The 17,465-nt window shown below is 45.2% G+C and overlaps 1 non-coding gene across 1 annotated transcript; it reads left to right on the forward strand.

The window, feature by feature from the left end:
- Positions 1 to 374: 374 nt before the first annotated feature.
- TRNAD-GUC (transfer RNA aspartic acid (anticodon GUC)) lies at positions 375 to 446 on the forward strand. The gene has a single exon. It is a non-coding gene; the product is annotated as a tRNA-Asp (tRNA).
- Positions 447 to 17,465: the final 17,019 nt, after the last annotated feature.

Genomic DNA, 17,465 nt, shown 5'->3' on the forward strand with positions numbered 1-17,465 from the left:
GTGGGAGCGTCTCCCTCCCCACTCCCGTGTGCAGCCCCCGCTGCAATCCTCCAGCATCAGACAGAGCCAGGGGCCCCTGGGCTGAAGAGCCAGGCCGGCCCTGTCAGAAGCAGCCCTGGGAGCTGGTTGCTGTGACTCTGGCATCAGGTGATGCTGCTGAGAGCGCTGCTGAGAGTGTCTGCTAGGAGGTGAGAAGGTTGGTGTGAGGGAGGAGTGTGTGTATTGTGTCAGGAAGTGTGTGTGTGTTTGTTGAGCCTGTGGCCCTCTATTGGTGGGGTCAAGGAACTGGGAAATTGAAAAGATGCTCTATAGGCGGGAGAGGGCGGGTTATAGAGCTCCACAAGTAGGTGCTCATGACCAAAAAGGTCATCAGTTCCTCGTTAGTATAGTGGTCAGTATCCCCGCCTGTCACGCGGGAGACCGGGGTTCAATTCCCCGACGGGGAGGGTACATTTTTTTTTATAGTCAGCCTATATTTGAAAGCATGACGGTTGGAATGTAATCCTGTTATTGTTTACTGACGCTTTTCATTAGTGACATCATCCCCTATAAGTAAAACATTTACTAATGCGGTCTCATAACTTTTCCAATCAATCACGGGCAATTTTTAAATCAGACACTTTTTGGGAAGGATTCCTGCCTTTTCATTTTAGGCTTCTGTGTACTTCATTGAAAAAAGAAACGTGCACAAGGGTTGTTATTTACATCAAAATCAAAGTACTACATGATGTATAAAATGCATTTACGCTACTGGTTTTTTTTGCAAGCTACATAAATGAAAGGATGGATCGGGCTCTGAATGAGGAATTGTTTTATACGTCGGTGAAACTTTTTTTATCTTTATTTTAGTGTACTGCTTTACAACGTACAGGCACAAAGTGGATGGATGGATGGATGAGTGAAAGGGTGGATGATAGGCGAGTGAATGGGTGGATGGATGAGTGAACTGATGAGAGGATTGATGAATTGATACGTGAAAGGATAAATGGATGGATGGATGGATGAGCTAAAGGGTGGATGTAAGGCTGGATGAGTGAGTGAAAGGGAGGGTAAATGGACAAAAGGGTGGATAGATGGGTGAAGGAGTAAAAGGGTGGATGGATGAGAGAAAGGATGGATGAGTGATGGAGTGAAAGGGTGGATGGATGAGAGAAAGGATGAATGGATGAGTGATGGAGTGAAAGGGTGGATGGATGTTCGAAAGAATAGATGGATGAGTGAAAGGATGGATGAGTGATAGGATGGATGAGTGATAGGGTCAGTGGGAGGATTCATGCGTAGATGAGTAGATAGATGAGGGGATGAGTAGATGGATTGGTGGATGGAAGGCTGGATGACTAAGTGAAAAGAGGATGTAGAGAGAAAGGGCGGATGGATGGATGACTGGAAGGGTGAATGGGTGGAAAGATGAGTGACTGGGTGGAAGGATGAGTGACTGGGTGGATGAATGAGTAAGTGCACGGATAGCTGGATGGGTGAAAGGTTAAATGGCTGGATGGATGAGTGAATGGATGCATGAGTGGATGGATGAGTGTACGAATGGATAGGGTGAAAGGATGAATGGGGGGATGGATGAGTGAAAGTGTGGATGGAGGGATAGATGAGTGGAATGATGGATGGATGGAAGGATAGATGGATAGGTTTGCAAATGGTTGAATATTGATATGGACTAACGGACACCGCTCCATATTCTGCAGGGGCCCCCCTATGATCTTGTGTTATACCACTGGTGACAACTCATTATTCTTTACTTACGAATCAGCTCGCGAGCCTATGACCCGCACAGCTGCTGAGGCACGACCCGGAAGGAGGTTCCGGAGAGGAAAGGGAAAGGAGGTCCAGAGAGGAAGGGGAAGGAGAGGTGCCCCTGCAACGCCTGCCCGGCTCAACGCCAGTGGAATTGCTTGGCGGCGCCAAAAGCTGGAAGATCGTACTGGGGCTGTAACGCCCGATCAAGAAGATCAAGATGATACGCCAGACAGGGAGAGGAGAGTTTGCCGGCTGTTTACTCCGAGAGCGATAAGAGTGACAAGAGGAGCCGTTTGTATAATTTGCCCTCAGTTATTTGTTATTTGGTTCTTTGTCCTGTTGCTCTGTTGCCTTTCGCGCTTGGAGCGCAAGGAGGTTCCTGTTGGCTGGTCCCTTCCGCTGCTGCTTACTGTGCTATTTTGCGGCCGCTGTGCTGGGGAACTACAGCCCCCAGAAGCCATTGCAGGACATCCCCGCTCACTCACGCCCACTTCCACGCCCAGAGGCGCACAAAATACCGGGGTCTCCCTTGCGTCGCGGGCGGCGCCGGGCTAATTGAACAGTGGACTTTGTTATCTTCGGTACTCTAGGTTCGGTAAATATATTTGTAGTTATATTTGTTCTGGCTGTTCATTGTTCTGGTTGTTTTATTGTACTGACCTGTACTGACCTACTGCAAATTTTGTTGTATCTCCTGGCCCACCTGAGGTTTGTCGACTACTATAGGGAAAGGGAAAGTGAAAGAGAAAATAAGCGTGACTAGTAGCATTGAAGGGTCTATTTCAAGGACCATGGATCAGTTTTTTACAAGGGCTGCGGTCGTGCTGGAACGAGAGATAGCGCTAACCGAGAAGAGACTGTCGTTAGATCCCATCTTCTCCAAGCGCTCCTCACTGGGTACTATTAGGGATGCTGTTACCCCAGAGCAGTTGGTCACCGATTCACCCCACGATGATACCAGGCAGGTTATTAGCAGAGATTTGGAGGCTACTGATGTATCTGACGCTTGTTCTTCAGTAGCTCCTATGATCTCGAATTCATTACCAGGGGACAGCTCCATAAAAGCTACTGTTTTACCTTCCAAATGCGGGAAAAGGAAGAGAGGGGGTGAGGCTCATACGGGCAGGTGTCCTAAAATAAAACCAGTAAATATGGAGGGGCCTCAGTCATAGCGCCTCATTTGGTAATTGAGGATACTCTGCCCAATCCTGAAGTTTTGGGGAAACAGTCTACTGAGCTGCCTAAGCGCTGGCCTTTGAAAGCACAGTATACTGATAGCTTCTTTGACCAGATAGAGCATTTGATGAAGTCGTTAATGCTCCCCCTATTCGAAAGAATTAAACTAATTCTCGAAAATTTGGGGAAATTGGGAAAAATAGTTATGGCGAATACTATTGCATTAGAAAAGGTTGTGGGTTGCACTATAGTCCCGAATTGTGTAGCAGAAGGAGGACCAGCGTCGGAGTTGGATGGTTTTCTTGCTGTCAGCTCCAATAATATCCCACCCCAAAACCCCATGCATCCAATACATCATGATAGTAGGGACACTACAGGGGTAATCAAGAATAGTCACCACAATAGTACGAGAGTTGATGTGCCAGGGTGGGAGGGTAGGAAGGAGTCTGAACATGCCAAACTGGCAGTAGAGGTTATCCATAAGGAGAAGGAGGCTGTAGGAACTGTTGTCAGGAAAAGGAAACATCCCTGTATCGATTTCCCCCCCGATTCAGTGCCGTACACTGTGATATTGGCAGGGGTACCAGAGATCGAAGAGGAGAAACTGGAAAATCACAGGGTGCTGAAAAATAAAGTCATTTTTTGGCTTAGTAACAATAGACCACTCCCTGGCCACATTAATGGTGAAATACTTCATGTAAGGAGGGTAAGCTGGTTGGGCAGTAGATGTAAGGACAAGGTAGGGGATTGTATTAATGTAAATTTTAGAGATCCCAGAGCAGTAAGGTTTATCTGTGAAGGGAGGGTCTCTAGAGGAGGGGGTGGGATCCAAACGCTTACTCTAAGTCACTTTTTTCCTCGATCAACTTCAGGTACCCCTCTGCTTACATGGAATAGGTTTGAAACACCCTATAGACATTCTAATCTTGCTTTTAGGGTAGAGAGTCACCTCCCTCGGGCCCACCATTTTGATACCTTATCTAATCACCCTATTTCTACCTATAACCAATTTGCCCCCTTCTACACCCTAGAGGAAAATGATTGACATGGGGATGGAAAGAATCTGGATAGGTTATCGCTATATGGGTGCCAGTTTCAAACCTCTGGGGTAAATGGTTGTAGTTCAGTATCACCGCCTCATGACTCCCTCTCGCTCCAGTTCTCTCCTCCTATCTTCAATAATGTCGTGATGGGGAGTACTACCTCTTGTAATATGCTGGATAGTCAGGCGGCTACTTCTAGCCCTGTTACTCCTTCTGCAAAGGTAGCATCATGGAATATTGCGGGGCTGAAATCCAAATTACATCTACCAGACTGGGCTAGTTTTATTAATAAGACTGATATCTGGTCCTTTCAGGAAACTTGGGCAATAGCTCCACTTTTTCTCTCAGGCTACTTGAACTTTTTTAAACCAGCAGCTAAGGGTACTAGGAGTAGACCTGTGGGTGGTTTGTCGATCTGGGTACGCCAACAAGAGGGTGTGTCAGTAGTGGAGATTCCGATAGATAGCCCAGACATTATGGCTATTAGGGTCTGCTCCACTAAGGGGGTTAACATCATTATTATTAATATTTATTTAAGGAGGCTCCCAGGTGGTAGATGTTCTTCAACAGCCCTTATATTAGAGGATTTCTTAGGAACCATAACTAAAAACGTTAACAGGGTTGTTGTTGGGGACTTCAACACCTGTTTTGAGCCTCTTGGCGTGGATGATGGGAAGCTTACAGATGCTGAAGACTATGTGGGGCATACCTCAGTTGGAGCTGATACCCATTAAAAAATAGACGCAAGCGGCTTTGTTTATTAAGGGGTAAAGAACCAGAACCTTTTGGGCCTGGCGGCGCAGGGTACGCCTTAATCTCCTGGGTTCTCCTGCTCAGCTACACAGAGACACGGGACACTCTGTCAGGCGTAAAAGATCGGATTTATTAGCTGCAGCTAGTACAGTTGTCCTAGAAGTACACACGGTATGTTCTCAGGAGACTGCCACTTCACTCCGTGGCGCACAATCTTATATAGTATAGTACATATATGAAATATACATTAACTAAGAACACACCTAAAACATATAAAAGGAGCCAATAAGAATAGTTCGAAAATAGGATAGAGCTAATAGGAAAAGTTGGAAAACAAAGTATCGAGTAACTCGAAGAAGCCTCTCCTCCATCTGTGTTTGCCACCCCTCCCCACGAGTTAAGGTATTAACCAGGTCTGTAACTGACTTGCAGGTGGCGAGATACATTTGTGTGTTTTGGAGGACAGTTGTGAAACAAGAGAATACGAACAGAGGACAGCGAAGGCCAGATGATAAGATAAAGTCAGAAGAGAATAGTGTGAACCAACAGATAGTTAAGACAGGGATTAGAGGAACCAGACAGGGATTAGTGTACTCGGCCAGTCTCTAACACCAGCTTTGTAAACAGAGGCACAAGGTTATTTCGACACAATATTGCAGGAAAAGCAGAAAAGACTTCGATCGTCGTGCTGCCTGAGTGAGGGCAACACAAATTGGCGGCGGAGCACGAAATGGCGAGTCAATTCGATCACGATCGAAAATTGAATTTTCTCAGACCCTCCTTTTGCCAGAACTCAGGCAAGATACATAGACTCACGTCAATCTGAGTCAATATCGATGGCCATGAGGTCATCGAGTTGTTGCTGTACCATCATTTTAATATTTTCTATTCTTTGTGACTTGGGTTTAGGGATGCACACAGTAGCACAAAAGTCTCAAATGGCGGGGCCACAGTGCATACAAAGGCAACAAGAGAAAATGATGGTCAAAACTACTCCAAGGAATGTCAATACCTTCCAACCCCATTTGGACAGTAGTCCCCAAAACCACTCCAATAATGACCAATCTCCTTCGTCCTGATGAATCGACTCGGAGATTATATGTAACTTAGAGATAGCTTGGTATACTGTCGGAGCGTCATCAGGTATGAAAATACAGCAACTTGACCCGATCAATTTGCACACTCCACCACGGTCCGCAAGAACAAAGTCTAAGGCAACTCGGTTTTGTAAAGTCATAAGACGATCCGCCTGTAGTTCTGCCGTGATATTACTTAAGGATCCTACAGTGATGTCTATGGTGGTTTCTACGACACGAACCAATTGCCTTATATTTCTGCTGTTGGCCATTGGACCCCAAAAAGGAAGAAAACCTTTGAGGAAATCTCCTCCCTCTTGTCCTGCTGTATCTTTAGAATTAATAATCCCTCTGCCATATCTGTTTCGATGATGATTTGCAGAAGCGGTGTATGTAGGGGGAAGAAGAAAAGCTATATAACAGGTACCAGAAAAACCAGTTGGCAACCACGTGTAAGCCCTATCGTGACAGATGAAATATGTACCCTGAGATGGTACTAGGGGCGGCGAGTTCTGAGAGGAGTAGACGTATGTGTGGGAACAGCTATTTCTTTGTACGGTGTCAGCAGACTGACCATTTATTTGTAGACAGAAATTGCCCTGATGTGGTATAGTCCAAATCGGTGGAGATTTTCTCTGTTTAACCTTATCACTAAGGCTAGTGACATAATGGGTGACGTTCCAGTTAGTGTACGCTTTTCTTTCGTCAACGGAAATCTTACTATTTTCCATGATTTTAGCCTTAGCTACCATTCCCTTTATCAATGAACTATGACTAAAATCCGGACCACCAATATATGAATTAACGGAACGTCTGAATTTGCTTTGATAAGCATTGGAGAAGATAACAAAATAAGCCCAAGCAGAACCCTCATAAGAGAACGGGAGAACTAAATACAGCATTCCTTTTTCTGTGGTATGTGGCGTAAGTCCACACACCCAACAGTCATTTGTATTGATCACTAATTGGTGTTGATGTAATAACTGGACAAATGAATTATTATAATACTCGGTTCGTCTGATGAGTTCATGTTGAGGAAGTGTATGAAATAGATGTGGAGAGATAGTAGAAAAAGACGAAGAGGTAGAAGGAGAGACAACTTTTTGCTGCAGAGCATAAATAATCCAACTTATACACGCCAAAAGGATACACAATAATATAATGATACATAAGGCTATACTAAAACGACTATACATTACTTTACAATGATTAATTTTATCCTTTCTTTCTCTTTTGCCTAATGTAGTCTCCATCTTTCTAAGTGGATGCTCACGGCAATCTTCCTCAATCACTTAGTCACGATTGTCTGCCGTCCTATGACACTGCAAGTCCTGCAGGCCTATTGCCACTACTCAGGTCGCAACGAAGACTCCTACCATGACCCTGCAACCGGGATAGAAAAACTACATAGGAGAGAGAAAATCTTAAGTGTTCTTTAGTCTAGGTCTTAGGTTATAGTGTTCTTTATCAGGTGCAGTTTGGTCTCGGAACAATGTGCGCGAATTTGTAGTATTCAAGCGACGATGTGGTGTTATCGCTTCCTGAAGAATGTCGTCGTCCTCTTTCTCAGACAATGTTCCACTCAGGCGTGCATCACTAAAAGGTACAAATCGTGGAACCTTTTCGCTCTCAGAGTCACTAATGCCCTTATGTACCCACTGATCAAAGGGTAGAGGCAAAGGCACTTTTTTACAATGCACGCCATGAATCCAATTTTTCTTTCCTTCGACTCTCACTGCTGTTCTCGTCGCTAGGAGAACCAACCGAGGTTCCTTCCACCGAGGCTCCAAATTTTTCATCCTTCGGAAATTCTTTTCAGGCCCCTGATTCAATCCCTCCAGAAATGGGACGCAGTTGTTTACAACTACGCCGATGATCTTCAGATCATCTTCTCCCTTAACTCCCCTCACGACATCAAAACATTTCATTCCGTGATGATTCATATCCAATCCTGGATGAACCAGAATCAATTGAAGCTAAATCCCGGAAAAACTGAGCTTCTCCTCCCTCGACTCAGTCACATCCACTGGGGCCCACAGTTCTGGCCCTCGGAGCTTGGTCTCCCTCCAACCCCGGTCAAATCAGTGAAGAGCCTGGGAGTGATCATTGACTCCGAATTATCCCTTAAAAATCAAGTGGGTGCGGTCACTTCATCATGCATGTATCAGCTTCGGAAGATTCGTAAAGTTCGTCATCTACTCCCACCTGCCGCGCTCACCCAAGTCGTCATTTCACTTGTGCTTTCCCGGTTGGACTTCTCGAACTCCCTCTACTATGGCCTCCCACAATCTCTGTTATATCGCCTTCAGATAGTTCAGAATCAAGCGGCCCGACTAATTCACAAAACCCCCAGATGGCAATCGGCCAAACCTTTACTTCATAAATTACACTGGCTACCAATAGGCCAAAGAGCAGCCTTTAAGGTGGCCTGCCTCACATTTAAAGCTCTCCATTGCCCCGGCCCCGCGTTCCTCAAATCCTTAATCATCCCTCATCACCCAATACGCAACCTTCGATCTGCTTATCGCCACTGTGAAACGGCGTCCCGACAACCCCAACCGGAACACCGTCTTTCCCCGAATTTACCTCCTTCGCCAGCCCCGGGACTGTATCCCCGGCTTCATAATGCCCCCATAAGGACTTGACCTGAGACGCCAGCAAAACACCGGAAAATCACACCCTTCCTTTCCCCACAGAGACCAACCAGAACATCGGGTCAGACAGCCTCAAATATCGCGGACTCCGGAAGCTCCGCCCCTATGGCAGCGACAGCACCGGATAAAAAGGAGAACCCGGAAGTGTGAAGGGTCGGAGATTTGTGGCAGGAACCTCGGACTGGAGGACGCGAAGGAGAAGAGGCAAGAGACGGAGAGCAGACGACTGAAGCAGACGTGTGGACCGAAGAGTGGTGGAGTCCACAGGAGGTGGCTGTAGAGCGGCCGTAACTCAACGGGAGAGTTACGGCGGACCGCGTGAGTGCCTTTAACCTCACTAGTTTACTCACTAGGAGTCCCCTGTATAGTCCTTGTATACATTCCCCTTCTCTTTAGCATTACGTTCCCTGCACTGTATTATAACTGTATAGCACTGCACTGTGTGCCCTGCCTCGTCCTTCACGTCCCGACCGAACACCCTTTCTTTTTTCCGCCCCGTATTCCTTTCCCCCGGTCCCTTCCTTTCCTCACTGTCTCGTTTTTCCGCCCCTTCCCCACACATCCGGGTGACGGTGACGGGAGCAATGATCCTCCGAAAAGGATAGGACTAACGGTCCCTTTTGTTTCTCTTCTTGCTCCCTGCCCTCCGTGGATTCTCCACGTCGCCGAAACCTCCATTGGAGCCGCCGAAGACCGCAACCAGCATCGCCGGCCTAGAGTGGATCCAGCACCCGGACGTCCTCCTTGTTTACCTTGTGTTCTACCTTTGTGACTCTTCAATAAATCCCTACTATAGCACACTACATACGGCCTCCTCGCTTGCTTTTCCGGCCCGCTGCACACCCAGCCTCACAGCCACCTACTTGTCACCCCCAAAACTAAAACAAAGAAATTCGGTGGTCGCCGCTTCTCTCACTTGGCCCCCAGTCTCTGGAACCCTCTTCCTCTCCCCATCAAATCCACTCCCTCTCTCTTGAACTTTAGGAAGTTATTAAAAACTCACCTCTTCCCTCTTTGCGGCTAACTTATGCGACTCTCGCCTTTTTCCTTCCTCACTCTCTCTGTCTTAATAGCGCCAGGAAGCCTTTGGTGTCAGCGCGCTTTACAAGTCACACTTAAGATAAGATAAGATAAGATTTATGCAAACCCAGTCACCTGGTTGGATAAAATGACCTGGATCTGTGGAAGCCTCTGGCAATGCACTCTGAACCTGTTGATGGAGAACACGCAATTTAGTCGTAAGGTCGTGCAAGTAATCAATTAACATTGGCAAGTCTGAGTATTTCTTAGGGCGAGGGACTCCCCATATATTAGCTGGGCTCCCAAAAACCACTTCGTAAGGGCTAAGTCCCAAACGAGAGTGTACAGCAGTTCTGGTGGATATAAGAGCCAATGGTAAAGCATCGGGCCAATTGAGTCCTGTACTAGCCTGCACTTTCGCTAGTTTTAGTTTTAAAGTTCCATTGTAGCATTCCACTAAACCCGCTGACTGTGGATGGTTTGCCGCATGGAACTTTTGCTTGATACCAAGACCCGCACAAACTTTTTGCATGACTTGGCCCACAAATTCACTCCCATTGTCACTCCAGACAATGCGCGGCAAACCAAACCTGGGGAAAAATTCTTTTAGTAGAACTTTAGCTGTGGATAAGGCTGTGTTATCTTTCAGAGGGTATGCTTCTATCCATCTAGAAAAGGCACATACTACCACCAGAACATATTTGGGGTTGTTGCATCGTTCCATATAAATGTAATCGATATGCAACACCTCAAATGGATATGTCGGAGGAGCAAAGTGACCTTCTGGAGTTGGTGTTCCCTTTCCCGGATTGTACATTAGACAAATAATACATTGTTTCACTACATTGTCTGCACACTTTGGGATTCCTTCGTTCTGCCACACTGGAGCCAGAAGTTTGCATATTCCCTTTGCACTTAAGTGGGCTGGACCATGCGCCATAGTAACTACTGGTAGTACATAAGCGTCTGGTAACAGCCAACGTTGGTATTCAGATAATTCCACCCAACATCCCATCTCATTTAACATTCCTGTACTTTCTTTCCACTTACTCAATTCTTTCTCTGTAGCCTCTTCCTGAATCGACCTAATACTTTCTACTGTATTCTCATACATAACCCAATTCGCAGGACCCGCAACATACATTCGACTTGTGGCATCTCTCGCTGTCTTTTTCGCTACTTCATCTGCAAATGCATTTCCTCGACCAACATCGTCAGTAATCCTTTTGTGCGCACTACACTTCACAATTGCTATTTGGGTAGGCAAAGCAAGTGACTCAAGAAGATCAGTCACCAATTGACCATGTTGTATTTTAGTGCCATGGGAAGTAAGGAATCCCCTCTCTTTCCAAAGACGCCCAAAATTGAACGCCACACCAAACACATACTGGCTGTCAGTGTACACATTCACTCTTTTTCCTTTTGACAACACACATGCTCTCGTTAAAGCTATCAGTTCTGCTGCTTGAGCTGAATTGTGTCTAATGCGTGCTGTTTCCACAACTGTATGTAAAGTAGTAACAGCATAGGCTGTAACTGTATCTCCATTAGGAAGCTTAAAACAAGAACCATCCACCCATAGAATTCCATCCGGATTTTCTAGCGGCGTATCTTTCAAGACAATTCTTCCTTTTGTCTCTTCCTCAGTACGGAAGAAACAATCATGTTGTTTTTGAACACCTTTCTCTACTGGAAGAGGCAACAAAGTAGCTGGATTTAAAGTATTACATCGTTTGATATGCACGTGACTAGCCAAAAGCGTCAGCTCATATCCAGACAAACGAGCATTCGTAAGATGTTGTGTTTTTGTTCGGTTTAATAAGGTATCCACTGCATGCGGCACCATAACAATAAGTGTGTTATCTAACACTACTCCAGCAGACTGTCGAATAGAAATTGCTGCTGCTGCTGTCGCTTTAAGACAACTAGGCAATGCTTTAGCTACTGGATCTAACGTAGCCGAAAAATAGGCACATGGCCGCTGTTTGTCTCCAAAACGCTGCGTTAAAACTGTCAATGCACAACCCTCTCTCTCATGGACATAGAGCGTGAACGGCTTTCTGTAATCGGGAGTACCCAATACAGGAGCAGAACACAGAGCAGAACGCAAATCAGTGAAACTCTTCTGACATTCGTCAGTCCATGGAAGGGGCTGAGGTGTATCTTTCAAAGTGAGTGCCAACAGAGATTTAGCCAACAAAGAAAAGTTCGGAATCCACTGCCTACAATAAGAAGTAATACCCAGCACGTACCTCCCTTTGTGTGGATGGCACAGACATTTGCACAATCGCCTGAATTCGTTCTGGGGTTAATCGTCGTCCCTCCTTTGATAGGAGATGACCCAAATAGGTAACCTCTCTACGAACATATTGTAGTTTGGAAGGTGAAACCTTATGATTCAGATTAAACAAATGGCGTAACAATGCAACAGTCACATTCTTGCAAATATCTTCTGAATCAGCAGCGATTAACAAGTCGTCCATGTACTGAATAAGAGCAGCACCAGACGGCAAATGAAAAGTATCAAGATGACATTTTAAAGCTTGGCTGTAAATAGAGGGACTTTCACAATAGCCCTGAGGTGCGCGCTTAAACCGGAAGCTTCGGCCTCCAAGAGAGAAGCCAAAAATATCCCTACTCTCTTCAGCAATGGGAATACTAAAGAAGGCATTCTTTAGATCGATAACAGAAAACCAAGTCGCTGTGGAAGGTATCATTGTCAACAGAGCAGTGATATCTGAGACTGCAGGAAATTGTGGTACAACAATTTTATTTACCTCCCGAAGATCAATTACGAAACAATAAACAGGGGGCTGAGAAGGATCAGTGTGTTTAAGAACAGGAAGAATAGGACTATTGCATATGTTACCTCTCGTTTCCTCAACCACATCCTTCTGAATCAAATCATGAATGATTTCCAGAAGCGCTATTTCACCTTCAGTGGAAATTCTATACTGCGGAATACGTGGCAATTCAACATTAGGCTTGAGAGTGACAACATAAGGTGGAATCTCAAGACAGCCCACATCGTTCGGACCCGTGGCCCAAAGCGTTGCCGGAAGAGAAAGCAATTCAGGTGGAAACAGATCTTTGGACAAATACATTGGAGAAGTCAGTTTCTGTCCTAAAGTAAGATGTACACCAGAAGGAGAACAATATATCGTAGCATGCATTCTTTTCAATAAGTCCAAACCCAACAGATTCTCACCGCAACCATTCGTCAAAAGAAGCGGAGCTTCCAAATCATAAGGGCCAACTGAAATAGGCAAAGGGCAAGAAACCGGATTACGAACAGGGGCGCCAGAAAATCCTACAGATACATTCGTTAAGCCAGACAAAGGTGCCCCAGGGAGTTTAGAATGAATGATAGAACTTCTCATCGCACCAGTATCTAAAAGAAATGGCTCTGAAACACCCATTGTAGTGACATTAACATAAGGTCCATTCTGATCCACTGGAATCGACACAACTCCCTTACTTTGTCCAAGGCTGTCCTAGTTAGCATGAAGACTTTCATTCTCGCCTTCAATATAATGGTCTTCATTGTAATACTGTGTAGACCTAACATTTTGCTGATCAAAATAGTTCACGGAATTAGGAGGAGGAAAGGCACGCTGTTCTTGAGTCGACACACCTCGACCTCTACCTCTGTTTGTTGACTGGAGGCCACCACGACCTCGTGGAGCAGATAATGCTCCATTTCGCTGCAATAAAACCGGACAACTATTCTTAAAATGACCTTCCTCTCTACAATAGGCACATTGATTAGGTCCTAACAAAGGTCGCGGAATATATGGCTCAGGTTTTTGATACAACCTCTGAAACTGCGGAGGCTGTTGAAACTGAGGCTGAACATAACGAGGAGGATAAGCCTGTTGCAAGAGAACCTTCGTTTTCAATTCTTTCGTCTTTTTTTCTTGCTTTTCTTTTTCTTCTTTATCTCTGTTCTCATAATATTGTGCAGTAGCCTATATCTGGGCAGAAGAAGAAACAGCCCATGAACTTTCAGAATCTTTCAATTTGTGTGACAACTCGGGAAGCAAATTAAATATAAATTTGTCCACAAATAATCGCTGTCCACCCTCTGTAGCCATATCTTGACCACTGTGATCAATAAATGTTTCCTCGAAACGAGTGAAGAAATCAGAGACACTCTCATCTTTCTTCTATTTACATGCCGCTAATTTATCCCAGTTAACTCTCAAGGCAGGCATCATCGTTTTCATTAATGTAATAATCCTACCAGGGAGTTCTGAAACCAAAGCATCAGGCTTAACACCACCCACTTGAGCTGCATCCACGGCAGTTATAGCAGCCCAATCACCACCTAATGCTTGAACATGATTCTCTCTACGAATCTTAGCCCATAATGCTTGTGGGACTACATTTCCCATTAACATATCAATATCGGCTAAATTCATGATGCAAGCATCAACCGTCTGTGATAATTCTTTATAATAACCCGCAGGATTCTTACGAGGATCCGGTAGAGTCTGTTTAAGTGCTAAAACTTCAGATCGTTTCCAAGGGACAGGTACCCATATACGCTGGAAATGAGCAGGAATAGCTGGATTATTACCTTGAGCCGCAACTTCCTCCTTCCACACTGGAGGAACCTCTCTCATGGGATAATTTTTCAGTGTCAACCCAGCCGACGGATCGGAATCAAGGAAAGTCTGAGAAGACAACAAGGATCTAAAGGTAATAAGTGTCCTTACAGCTTTCTCAACCTTAGTACCCTCAATAAGTCCTTTATCGAAGTCAGCCTGAACATCTAATAGACCCTGTGGAATCGAACTCGAATTCATATCCTCCCATTCTTTAGCGAGAATATCACACATTACATTGAAAACATATCTTTGCGTAGGCGCATTCCATTGTGAGAAGGTAGACATAATATCGGGCACACTGTACTGGGGACTCCTTTTGATCCATTTACGTGCGAGAGAGTCCAACCTTTCTCGTTCTTCAGAATCTGGGAACTGTCTTCGAGCAAAAGCCGGAGACATATTTAACGCTTCAAAGAAAGGAGATAAAATACCAGTGACAGTGTCCGTGAGTCGCTTACGCACAGACGGAGAATTGGATATAAGAATAGGGGACAAAGTATTAGGCGAACTAACGGAAGGAGAACGGGTAATTGCAGGAGGAGCAGAAGGCAAAGGAGATCGAAGATCAGGAGATGAGGGCAAAGAAGTTGAAGTTAAAGGAAAAACTGGTAGAGGCGGAGATACTGAAAGGGGCAAAGGCGGAAGAGCCGGAACAGGCGGAGGTACTGCTGGCGGCTGAACAGGCTGTAACAACTGGGGTGCATTGGCACCTTGTGCATAAGGCGGAGGCAATCTCAATAAATGAGACATTAAGGGATCTTCTTCTAAATCTTTCTTGTTGTCGGAAGGGGAAAGAGGCAACACCGGATAGCATTTATCTATCGCCATACGATGTTGTCTCTCTGAAATTATTAATTTCGTCATCTTTGAATTGTTGGGCAGCCTGGATAATTGTCATACCCTGTGCTTTCCTATCTCGATTTGGTTGTTTAATTTCTCTCTGTTTGGCTTCCTTACGCCAAAGGCGGAAAGAGTCAAACATTGCTGGCCGGGCTTTTCTTTTGAATAAAACTGCTTCCAAATTATCTAGCACATTAGAATCGAAACTACCATTTTCTGGCCATTTTAAAACACCATCTTTCTTTGTGTATCGGGTCCATGCTTCATTAAAGGCAATGGGGCCAACACCATGTTTTGAATAGAGCTCATATGTGGGAGTTCCAACCAAAGGAATCGGACAAGAGTCCTCAAGCCGGGAATCCCTATTACAACCAAAGCAACAAAGTTTTCCAAACTTAGTCAGACCAGGCATCTCGTGATTTCACCGGACTGTTCACAAACTTCAAGGGGGTAAAACTCAGTTTACGCAGCACAAATGCACTTACCCCTCGGCTTCAGCTATTGCAATAGTCGAATCTAAGGACCAAAGAAACAAAGGAACAAAGAAACAAAATTGTGGGTGTGACCCACCAAATACTTAACTAAGGACGTCTTCTTACGCCAACAGAGGCCCGTCTATCGTCTCGCCTTACCATACATCACCAAAGGAAGGGCCAAGGCAGGGCGGCAGTCAGGGCAGCAGTCGTCAGTAGCCGTCAGGAAGGAGTAACCACGCTGTAAAAGACCTTCGGACCACTTTCGACATACAGGAGTCGCTTTACGTGGTTCGCGATTCCTCCAGAATTTTCCTGCAGGGTTCCTCACGACCTTCAGGCAGAACCACTACCACTGAAGCCGCCCCACGTTGGGCGCCAGTTGAAGAACCAGAACCTTTTGGGCCTGGCGGCGCAGGGTGCGCCTTAATCTCCTGGGTTCTCCTGCTTAGCTACACGGGACACTCTGTCAGGCGTAAAAGATCGGATTTATTAGCTGCAGCTAGTACAGTTGTCCTAGAAGTACACACGGTATGTTCTCAGGAGACTGCCACTTCACTCCGTGGCGCACAATCTTATATAGTACATATATGAAATATACATTAACTAAGAACACACCTAAAACATATAAAAGGAGCCAATAAGAATAGTTCGAAAATAGGATAGAGCCAATAGGAAAAGTTGGAAAACAAAGTATCGAGTAACTCGAAGAAGCCTCTCCTCCATCTGTGTTTGCCACCCCTCCCCACGGGTTAAGGTATTAACCAGGTCTGTAACTTACTTGCAGGTGGCGAGATACATTTGTGTGTTTTGGAGGACAGTTGTGAAACAAGAGAATACGAACAGAGGACAGCGAAGGCCAGACGATTAGATAAAGTCAGAAGAGAATAGTGTGAACCAACAGATAGTTAAGACAGGGATTAGAGGAACCAGACAGGGATTAGTGTACTCGGCCAGTCTCTAACACCAGCTTTGTAAACAGAGGCACAAGGCTATTTCGACACAATATTGCAGGAAAAGCAGAAAAGACTTCAATCGTCGTGCTGCCTGAGTGAGGGCAACACAAAATGGCGGCGGAGCACGAAATGGCGAGTCAATTCGATTACGATCGAAAATCGAATTTTCTCAGGGGCTTGTGTCTCGAAAAGGGTATGCGGGCTGTTAATGGTAGATCGAAGTCTGATAGATCTGGGGTAGTGACCTTTGACAATGGAAGATCTGGGTCCCGTATTGATTATATACTGGTTAATGTGGAGTTGTGGTCGATGATTGATGATATGGTGGTTGTTTGTAGACCAGAAAGCGACCATAACCCCCTAGTTTTGTCCATGCTTGATAACAGTTTTATTGATATTGTTATGGATGATGTCCCTACTGTTCAGGCAAAAGTTTTCTTAACTAATGATGAAGGAAGGGTACGCTGGCCAAAAATAGTTATTAATGAGGGTTTTATGTCCATGATTAGGATTTTGCTTATTAATACATTAGACAAACTCAATTGTTCTGAGTCCCAGATTGAGATTAATGGAAAATTTCCTGGTATTCATATTGGGTTATCCTCGGAGCTTAAATCCTTCTTTGTTAAGAGTTTACCCCATAACTCCAAAAACAAAGAGTTGAGATCCCGATCCTGGTACGACAATGGTTGTAGACAGGCTCAAAGAGCCTTGCTTGTTGCCATTAAATCTAGATTACCAGATGTTATTCGTAGCTGTAGGGCTATTTATAAACGTGCCCAATTATCAGCTAAAAGGAATTGGGACGAGGATCGCTGGAAGGGGTTACTACAGGCGTGCGATGGGCGAAATATGACTGAATTTTGGTATCTCCTTAAGTGGGGTAACCACCCACAAGATATGGTATCTACCACCCACGTGGAGCCACAGCAGTGGGTTTTATATTTTGAAAACCAGTTCAAACTTAAGAGTAGGACTACAGCTGCGACACCGTCTTTTATGTGTGAGGAACCCTTGGTATTGGTCCCCTGTGAGGTGAAGTCTATTTTAAAGGCCATCCCGAGTGGCAAAGCACCGGGGCCCGATTGTATCCCTGCAGACCTATTTAAACATGA

Source organism: Triturus cristatus, chromosome 4_1, assembly GCF_964204655.1.
Source record: "Triturus cristatus chromosome 4_1, aTriCri1.1, whole genome shotgun sequence".
NCBI lineage: Eukaryota > Metazoa > Chordata > Amphibia > Caudata > Salamandridae > Triturus > Triturus cristatus.